We start from the raw sequence: 9,417 nt of genomic DNA on the forward strand, positions 1-9,417 counted from the left end.
CAAACACTCACATCAGAACATGCCAACCAACCATCAGCACATAATCAAGTGAAACCTTCTTCTTCTAGAGCAAAGAGGACTAAGACAGTCCCTCAGTCACAGCAGAAAAGAAGGAAGATAATTTTAAGAGATGAGTCTGATGATGAGGTACATGTTCAACCATCAGAACCTGTTGCTGAAGTAGCTGAGAAGGTCTCTTCTCAGAAAGCTCAAGAAACTGGGAGTTCTAGGCTCCTAAAAAGGTTTAGAAAGCTAAACTCTGATGATGAAGCTCCCAGAGTCTCTCCATCAGCTAAGAAACTTAAAAAGAAAAGAGCAAGGAGGGCTGTAGAATCATCAATCTCTGATGAAGGAATGGAATCAGCAGCTGAGGAAGGAGGTCAGGAATCTCTGATCTCAAAAGACCCAATTGTGATTGAATCTCTTCCCTCTACTGAACCAGACTTTACTGAAGCTCACAAATCTTCTATTCAAGAGCCAGAGAATACTCAAGAACACATGCCTACACCTCCTGTGTCTCCTATCATTGATCAAGTACATGCTGATAATCCAGGTATAAGTGCTGAAATAGATATTCACAACTTGAATGTGCCTGAGGTTCTGTACTTGGAAGCTCCAACCATTTCTCAATACACTCCACCAACAACTCCACTGCTAGATGCTAATGTCAATGTAGAAGAATATTCTATTACTTCACATACAGTTATTCTATCACAAGATGCTGATACTGAAGATTCTGCAAGTTCTGTTGAAATAAATGCTGAAAATACTGGTGAAGCTGCTACAAATGAAAATGTTGATGCAGCTGGTCCTCCAGGACATGCACATCTACAAAGTAATAAAGCTGATTTGATTAAAAAGTTTGTGAGAGAGGATGCACTAGTACCTTGGAGTGAAACCTCCAGAGGAAAAGAATGGATCAAGGAGTGGAACAAAGTTGATTTTGTTCCTACTGCAAATATTCTTGCTAAGCACCTGGCTAAAGCTGATGAGATGCTGATGAATGATGACTTCAAAGCACAGCTCAGAGTTACTGCATCGAGTACCAGGAACCTTCAAGGTCAACACTCAATAACTCAAGCCAAGGTGAACAAAATTCAAGAAACACTGATTCAGCAAGACATGAATGTCAAATTGGAAAAGAAAAGGTTTTTTCAGCCAGCCTTTGACCGCATTGGTTATATAGAAAAAACTCAGGAACAGCAGCAAGCTCAACTATCTGTAATTTTAAAGAATCAAGCTGCTCAACAAGACCAACTCAATGAAATCCAAAACTTTGTGGAATTGCTTGTCTCCCTGCTTCTACCGGATGATGCCAAAAAGGGGGAGAAAGTGATTAAGTCCAAATATAAAATTGATCAACCACTGAAGGGTAAGGATGATGATAATGAAGACTAGGGAAACTCTGAAAGGAGTAGAGGTCTAAGTCAAGGCAGGGGTTCTTTATCAAGTAAAGCCAGAACTACAAGTCAAAGAACAAGTTTTGATGCTGGGAAAAGAACAAGTTCTGATATTTGTAAAAGGATAAGTTCTGATGAACAAACTCTGAAACTTGATGAAGAGATCTCTAAAAGGTTGTTCCTAAAGGACAATCCAGGCATGGATATTGAAAGTTTGAAGGAAGAAGAGATTAGACTGAAAGCTAAAAATGACAAATCTAAGTCAAAGTCTAAAGCTCAAGTCATTGCAAAGAAACCACCTAAGCCTAAGGGCATTTTGATCAAAGAGAGGACAGATACTGAGGCATCTAAGGCTAATTCCAAATCACAGGTGGAAGTTGATCCTAGATTCAAGGGTAAGGCAAAAGTTGATGAACCTGTAAAGGTATATATGCCAACTATGGATCTGGAAGCAAAATCTGATGAATATACAAGGCAACCTCTGACAGAGCTCAAGTTGTCTTGATATCAGAAGAAAAGGAAACCTCTGACATTGCTCATGTTAAACCTTCAAAAATTCTACTACCTGGATTTACTAAAGCTCAACAATCTGCTCAACCAATGAAGACTTCAACAAATGTTTTTAAGGGTAGATTACTTCAAGTGAAGGAAGCTAGAGATAAAACAGGACTAGGTAATGTTGATGAGAAGAGAGTAAACAACTTTACCTTAGATCCTACATCTCTTTCTAAACCAGGAGTAGGGACAACTCCAGAAAGACAAAATCAATTGGAGTCTGTACAAATGGTTTACAATTCCAAGCTGAAAGAAGACATAATGCTTTATTTTATGACAGATGGAAGAGTATTCCAGATAAGAAAGGATGCAATTCGATTGAAGTATTATAAAGAACTGCAACATGTTTTATTTCTACTTCAAGTGAAGAACATGTCAACAGATGGTGCTGCCAGTTACTTAAAACCTGATATTCAAAGGCAGAATAAACTTTATTCTGTAAAGTCTGACAGACCATACTATCCAAAGTACAGAGCTCACAATGGTGAATTAGTTGAGATGAAGCCTAATACCGCCAAGATCACTACATTTTTGGGTATTAAGTGTATTAAATTTAATATGGAGTCTGACAAAGCTTATTTGATCAGACTGGATCAGGAAATAAGGAAAGCAAAGATTAATGATCTCAGGGCTGCTATCTTTCAAACAGGAGAAAATACAGTTGAACTTAAAGATGCTAAAAGGAGGATGATAAATGAACTTGAATATGTTGAGAGAACTCTTTTGAAGAACTATCTCAGAACAACTCCTGACATTCAAGAGATCAAACACTGAAGCCAAGTCAAGGACTACAACTGTTAAATTTTGAAGGATATACAGGCTAAAGCTAATATCAGACTTTAAGGATGGTAAAAGCTACAAGGACTTTGAGTTGTAGTTATCTAGTCAAATTCTCATATGCATTTGTACTTAATGTTTTTGTTAGGTCATACACACACTGTAGAGGGGGTGAATACATTGTACTATATAGTACAATCAAATCGAACTTTAATAACTCAAGTAACAAAAAACAAACTTTATTGAAATAATAAACTCTGTTACAGTATGGAACTGTTCTCTCTCAGTGATGAACAAATATCACGAGAGCTGCTAGGGTTACAATAAATAATCTTCTCGATTGTGATAACACTTATAGTGTAAACCCTATGTCTGTGTTTATATACTACACAGTTACAAGATAATCGCTAATTGATATGGAATATAATTCTGCTTCCTAAAATATATCAATCAGATATCTTTTCTTCCAAGTATTCTATTCTTCATAGAATTCCTTCTTCATGCATATCTCTTCTTATGTTTGTCTCAATCTTCTATCCTTTAACCAGCTGCTTTCCTTATCAGAACGTCCTTCAGTACTTAAGTTCTGATATCCATCTTCTGATGATTATCTCCTGATAATACAAGTACTGATTTCCTTAAGTCTTGACTTCCAGTAAGTACTGATTTATCCTGTTTAAGTAAGATCTGAAAACTAAACATAAAACACATTAGCCATGACCTTATCAAATATATCTAACAATCTCCCCCAACTTATAAACTAGCATAATATACAAGTTTAACAGATATTTGATGATGTCAAAAACATTAAGTACAAATGCATGAGAATTTGACTAGATAACTACAACTTACAGGCCTTAAAGCTGTACCAATCTTTAACTTCTGATAACAACTTCAGTCTGTATTCATATCAGAATTTTAGCAGTTGTAGATCTTGACTTGGCTTCATCTTCTGATCTCTCTGATGTCAGGAGTTGTTCTGAGATAGTTCTTCAACAAACATCTCTCAGCATATCTGAGTTCATCAATCATCCTCCTTTAAACATCTTTAAGTTCTGCAGTATCTTCACCAATTTGAAAAATTGTAGCCCTGAGATCATTAATTCTAGCTTTTCTTATATCCTGATCCAGTCTGATCAAATATGCCTTATCAGACTCAAGATTGAATTCCACAGCCCTGTAACCCAGAAAGGTAGTTATAATCTTGGCAGTGTTGGGCTTCATATCAACTATATCACCCTTGTGATCTCTGTACTTTGGAAGATATGTGCCGTCAGACTTAACAAAATAAAGCTTTTTCTGTCTCTGAATCTGATTCTTCAAATAGTTTGCAATACTTTCTGTTATTCTATCATTCACTTGAAGTAAGAATAATACATGCTCCAGCTCTTCAAAATACTTCAGTGGAATGGAATTTTCCCTTATATGATAAACCCTACCATCTGTCATGAAGTACAACAAGATGTGTTCTTTCAAGTAGGTATGGTAAACCATTTGTACAGATTCCAGTTGATTCAATCTCTCAGGAGTTGCTCCAATACCTGGTTCACTTAGGGAAGTTGGATCATTGGTAGTGTTCTGTATTCTTCTTTCATCAACACTTCCCAATCCAGTTTTATCTCTTGCTTCCTTTTTAGTAACCACTCTTGCTTCAAAACCACTTGCAGCAGTCTTCAAAGGTTGAGTCTGTTTGGCTTTAGTGAATCCTGGTAGGAGTTTCTTTGAAGGTTTAACATGAGCAATGTTAGAGGTTTCCTTTGATTTATCTTCTGATATCAAGTTAACTTGAGCTATGTCAGAGGTTACTTGCTTCTTTGAAATATCAGAACTAACTATCTCTTGACTCTGAACAACTTGAGCCATGTCAGAGGTTGTCTTAGAAACTTTTCTTGAAGTCAGAGCAAGATCATCATCTTCATCAGTAATTTCTTCATTCACAGGAGGCACATAAACCTTGATAGGTTCACCAACTTTCTCTTTGCCCTTGGACCTTGGATCTATCTGCAGTTGTGATTTAGCCATGGTTGCTTCAGGATTTGTCCTTTCTTTTATCACAATGCCTTTGAGATTTGGAAGTTTCTTTTTACCAGAAGCTTCAGATTTAGATTTGACTTTTTTTAATTTAAGTCTGGCTTCTTCTTCCATTAGACTCTCCAAGTCCATTCCTGGATTTTCCTGAAGAAATAACTGTCTTGACATTTCTTCATCAAGATCTAAAAGTTCATCAGAACTTATCCTTTTACCAGTAGCAGAAGTAATTCTTTTTCCAGCATCAGAACTTGTCCTGTGACTTGTGATTTCAGCTTTTCTTGATGAGAAACCTCTACCTTGACTATGACCTCCACCCATTCCAGAGTTTCCTTGGTCATCTTTTTCATCATCCTTCCCCTTCAGTGTATCAGTTTTGCATTTGGACTTAATTACTTTCCCCCCTTTTTGGCATCAGCAAGTAAGAGAAGAGAGATAAACAATTCCACTGAGGCTTGGATTTCATTAAGTTGAGATTGCTGAGAAGCTTGATTTTTCAAAATTTCATCAATCTGAGATTGTTGTTTCTCTTGAGTCTTCTCAATATAAGCAACTCTGTCAAAGGTAGGTTGGAAGAATTTTTTCTTATCAAGTTTCTGAACTTGTTCTTGCTTGATTAATTCTCCCTGAATTTTATGTAAATCTGTATGAGTAGTTGAATGGAGACCTTGTAGATGTTCAGTACTCAATGCAGTGACTCGAAGCTGTGTTTTGAAATCATCAGTAATTAACATCTCATCAGCTTTTGTCAAGTGCTCAGCAAGATGCTTTGTAGATGGAACACAGGTAACTGAGTTCCATTCCTTAGTCCACTCCTGTCCTGCAGGAGTTTCACTCCAAGGCACTGGTGCTTCTCTTGTAACAAACTTCTTAACTAATTCACTTTTAGGAACAGTTTATTGAGGTGCATGTCCTGAAGAACCTGCTTCATCAGCATCTGCATTCGGAGCAACATCACCAGTATCATCAGCATTTGCAGCATCAGAACTTACAGAATCAGCTTCTTCTGATAAAACAACAGTATGAGAAGCAATTGAGGCTTCAGCATCATCCTCTAAGTGTTGATCTGGTTCCAAGTTCTGATCAATAACCAGATTTTGATGCTCACCTATATTCTGATCATCATCATCTAGATGCAGAGAAGGTGTAGTTGATAATTCTGGAGTTTGAGTAGCATCAGTAACAGGTGTTGTTGATGGATTAATTGATGTTGGAGCTGCTAAGTAAAGAACCTCAGGCACAACCAGGTTCTGAATATCAATTTCAGCACTTGTGCCTGGATCAACAGGAGATACAGTCTTTTGAACAGGAGACACAGATGGTGTGTTTGCCATTTCAGTAGCTGCTTCCTGAGTTGGAGTCAATGGAGAGGCAGTGGCTTGAGCAGATTCTGGTTCTTGTGAGATCAGAGATTCCTGATCTCCTTCCTTAGCTGTTGCTTCCTCATCATCTAAAACTGGCCTTTTAGCTCTCTGTTTCTTGTATCTCTTTGAAGGTGGGGATTCCTTGGGAGGTTCAACAGAATTCATTCTTCTAAGCCTTTTGAGAAGCTTAGATCCCCCAATTCCAGAATCCTTCTGAGAAGGAACTTTCTCAGCTTCTTTAACAACAAGTTCTGAAGTAGAAACCTATCCCTCACTATCAGACTCATCTCTCAAAACAATCCTTCTTCTCTTCTGAGGTGTTTGAGGAACAGTCTTTGCCCTCTTAGGCTTGGAAGATGAAGGCTTCACAGTAGGTGCTGAGGATGAAGGTTGAGCTGTCTGTGAAGTTGAGAGATATGATTTGAGATATGTTCTGAGGGATGGTTGAGGTATAGATGTATTTAATAACCCCAATTTTTTGGAATTTTTGAAACACGGATGAATAGTAACTTTTGCTGATTATGCCGAATAAGAAAACTTTTCATGCCACACTTTGTAGAGGTTCTTTTATTGATATTCTGAGATCTTATTAGTACTCTATATGATATATAAGTGTATGTAAAGATCGTCAGAATCCAAATACGAACACTTTGATTTTTCCCGAAAATCCACCAGATACCGAAAGAATTGAGTATAAGGTAACAGGATAAAAATGATTTAAATTCAAGGATTATAAGAGAGGATCATAAAAGGAATATAATATATTGAGAAAGGTTTAGGGGAATCCAAGTAATAAGATCCCGGGTATGATCCCTCAAACGATAAACGAGAACGAAAATTAAGCGAACCGTATAATAGATAAGTGGTCATTAACCAAACAATTAAGCAAGGATTAGCATAAGAAGATGCTTCCACCACCAAGTGATGACAAGTGGCAAAAGATGAAGTCACCAAGATGATGTCATGCTTAGTCATACTCCACTCACTTTAAACAACCAACAAATCATCCAAATATCCCATTCACTTCATTTTCCACCACAAAAACATTCAACAAAGCAAATACTCTCCCAAGAACACATAGCTCACGGCTTTTTCATTTTTTCAAGGAGAAAAATTCCAAAAATCAAGTTTCTAGCTTTGTTAATTTGCAAGGTAATTACCCAAGGTCCCTTATGATTAGATAAGCATATCCTAGGAGTTTAAGCTTCTATTTCTTCATGAATTTCTTCCATTAAATCAAGGAAGAAGATGATGAATAGTGTTTTCAAGATTATTAACTTTATTTTCTTTGATTTCCTTTAAGATCCAAGCATTCCTAAGCTATCTCAAGGCTTCTCAAGGTTTCTTAAGGCTTTTTAGCTACTCTAATCACTCCAAGGAAGGTATAACACCTCCAAACCCTAACTTTACTTTGAGTATTAAGATGGTTTTGATGGTTATAGTAAATGAGAAGCATGATGCTTGTGTGCCTTAGAGTTTGGATTGGATTTGTAGTGATTTGGATGTTGAAATCTTGTTTATAGTTAATGAAACTTAAGTAAAGCTAGTAGTTCATGTGTGGGGTTGTATAAATTGGAAAATCTTGAGTTTAGGGACTGATGTAGTAAGGTTTGGATGAGGGTTGGTTGTATTGTTGGTTGTGAGTTGAATGGTGGTTGTTTGGGGTGGTTTAAAACTTGGTAATCGCGTAAACATAGCCGTCGTAATGCCCGATTTACCTTAGACTGTTTTTGTTCTTAATATCAGGACCCGAGAACTCGCTATTAGGTTTTGGCCATTGCCATTATTAGATAGTTCATGTTACAAGCTTCATTTTGATATGTGGTTCGCTTGAATCCAATGTACGGTTTAGGAGAAACAACCGTTTTAAGTAACGGCGTTTCGCGACCGAACCATTACCCCTCGCCTTACTTTGAAACCTTGGTTAAGGACTTTAAATGATTAATTGGGTATGAAACAATTATGTTAAGTGGATTAGGCAGTTGGTAAGGTACTCGCGAAAGAATCGCTTTAAAATTCTTAATGGTTAATTTATTAAAAATGGTGGAGCCGAGGGTACTCGAGCGACGTAAGTGAATCGTTAAGCGCAAAAGCAAGCGTTAGAGTCTAATTGGTTAAAGTCTAGATTCTTAAGCGACTTTGGTTTAATTCCAACTTATATGTTGTTTATAGGTTACCGAGACTCGTCTCAGGCCTTTTACCAACCCCAGTCGCTCAGACAAGTTTTCTACCCGTTATACTGTTGTGGTGATGTATATATGTATATGCATTATCTTGTGATAAATGCATGATTGTTATTAGCAAATCTTGCGATATATTGGAGCATGTGTTACGGTATATATGCATGCCTGTTTTCGAAATCTTGATTTCTAATTGTTGATTCAATTGCTTATAAGTTGCATAGTACCTATGCTAGAGATAAGCAGTAGTTGCGTATACCCTTAGTATAGGGGACCCAAAGGTGAACATTTTCTAAAACAGGGAGTCGATGTTCCCGAGTATATTATATAAATTTATATATATATATTGATATAGTTATCAAAACTATTAATCGAATAAGGTTTATTCGATAAGTTTACTTTATTTAATGAATATTATTTTGAATATTCATTCGAGGACTTAAGACTCCGCTTACTTTATTTAATGAATATTATTTTGAATATTCATTCGAGGACTTAAGACTCCGCTTATTTTATTTAATGAGTATTATTTTGAATATTCATTTGAGGACTTAAGACTCCGTTTATTTTATTTAATGAATATTATTTTAAATATTCATTTGAGGACTTATGACTCCGCTTATTTATTAAATAATATTCTTTATTTTATTAAAGAATAATGTTCCGATAATCAAACTTATTTTCGATTATTCAAATAAAGATCGTACTTTCGTATAAGTATATCTTTGGTTATTTATTATTCATTTCAAGTATAAGTTTTGAAACTTTTACTTCACCTATTTTTATAAAGATTATTCTTTATGGGAATATTATTTAAATAATAATATTCAGATATTTTCTAATATATTGGGACTGATTTATTTTAATAAATCAGCAGTACTCCAAACATTCTTAAAAATGTTTTCGAGTCTTCTAAATGATTTTAAAAGTTAGAGCGGATCCCAAAACTCATTTTATATTTAAGATCTTCCTTTCAAAGGGGATTTAAATACTCGCTCAAAACCTGAGGGATCCGGCTCTGTGGTGTATTTTATATTCGCAACGTGGTTGCTGTTTTGAGATAACAATTTGATTACTTGCCCAATGTTCGGGAAGTAAGTCCATCTGATTGAA

The sequence above is a fragment of the Apium graveolens genome, chromosome 3 (genome assembly GCF_009905375.1).
Source record: "Apium graveolens cultivar Ventura chromosome 3, ASM990537v1, whole genome shotgun sequence".
NCBI classification, from domain to species: Eukaryota; Viridiplantae; Streptophyta; class Magnoliopsida; order Apiales; family Apiaceae; genus Apium; species Apium graveolens.